Genomic DNA, 1719 nt, shown 5'->3' on the forward strand with positions numbered 1-1719 from the left:
CTTTTGTTGTTTGGCGGGTCCGGGCTGGGGATTCGAACCCACCACCTTAGGTGTACGTGGCTGGCGCCTTAGCCAGTTGAGCCACAGGCGCCGAGCCAACATACTGTATTTCAATATGTTCTCCAATAAAATCTCCCGGGGCAGGGGGGAGCATGAGGAAGTGAGGCTGCCATCCACTCCGCCTCCAGCACCACCAGCTGCAGTTGTTCTTATGCAGCTGGAAACCAGTCTAATACATGACAGGCTTTGTTTTGTTTTAGAGATGGGATCTCAGAATGCTGCCCAGGCTGGACTCCGGGGCCTAGCTGGGACGACAGGCCATGCCACCGTGCCTGGCTTAATCAAGTTCACTCCTCACTTGTCAAACCCATATACATGTATGATCCTGTATGATACTCAAGAAGATTCACTACAAACACAAATCACTGCCCTGTGCATGAAGATGACATGGGATGCAGGTTACAACACTTTATGGGGGTTATTCCAGTCTGTTGTGCCTCTCCCATCTCCAGAGGCTGACACCTAAATGCTTTTTTTTGAGACACAGTCTTAACTAGGTTGTCCTCAGTAAAGTGCCGTAGCGTCATAGCTCACAGGAACCTCCAACTCTTGGCCTTAAGTGATTCACTTGCCTTAGCCTCCCTAGTAGCTGGGACTACAGGCACCCAGTACAACACCCGGATATTTTTGGGTTGCACTTATCATTGCTGTTTAGCAGGCCAAGGCCAGGCTTGAACCCACTATCCTTGGTGTATGTGGCTGATGCCCTACTCACTGAGCTATGAACGCCAAGCCCACTTTAACTCCTCTTAACATGCCTAATGTTAAGGCAGTGCCTATGGCTCAGTGAGTAGGGTGCCGGCCCCATATACTGAGGGTGGCAGGTTCAAACCCAGCCTCAGCCACACTGCAACAAAAAAATAGCTGGGTGTTGTGGTGGGCGCCTGTAGACCCAGCTACTTAGGAAGCTGAGGCAAGAGAATGGCCTAAACCCAGGAGTTGGAGGTTGCTGAGAGCTATGACGCCACAGCACTTTACCAAGGGCAATAAAGTGAGTCTCTTCAAACAAACAAACAAAAAAAGATGCCTAACGTTAATAGGGGGGCGTTGTGGCAGGTGGCTTCAGTCCCAGCTACTCAGGAGGTTGAGGCAAGAGAATCACCTGAGCCCAAGAGCTGGGGGTTGCTGCGAGCAGGGTGACGCCATGGCACTCTACTGAAGGCAACAAAGTGAAATTCTGTCACTTAAAAGAAAAAATGCCTAACCTTAACGGTTTTTCCTTCTTTCCACTTTCAAAGTTCACTGCTTGCTTCTAAACTGTACAAATTAGGACAAAAACCTAACCAACTTTGCTACATTCCCTAAAAAGATGTGAGAGTCCTAATACCAAGAGCTCATGAATGTGACCCCATTTGGAAACAGGGTTTTTGTAGGTGAAGGTAAAATCAGGTCACCTGGATGGACACTATCAAGAGTAGAGGGCTTGGCGTCTGTAGCTCAGCAGCAAGGGTGCTGGCCACATACATCAGGGCTGGTGGGTTCGAATCCAGCTCGGGCCAGCTAAAACAATGACAACTGCTACAACAAAAAAAATAGCTAGGCTTTGTGGCGGGCACCTGTGGTCCCAGCTACTTGGGAGGCTGAGACAGGAGACTCACTTGAGCCCAGGAGTTGGAGGTTGCTGTGAGCTGTGATGTCACAGCACTCTACCCAGGGGGA

The sequence above is a fragment of the Otolemur garnettii genome, unplaced genomic scaffold (genome assembly GCF_000181295.1).
Source record: "Otolemur garnettii isolate 467f Iridium unplaced genomic scaffold, OtoGar3 scaffold00235, whole genome shotgun sequence".
In the NCBI taxonomy this organism is placed as follows: Eukaryota; Metazoa; Chordata; class Mammalia; order Primates; family Galagidae; genus Otolemur; species Otolemur garnettii.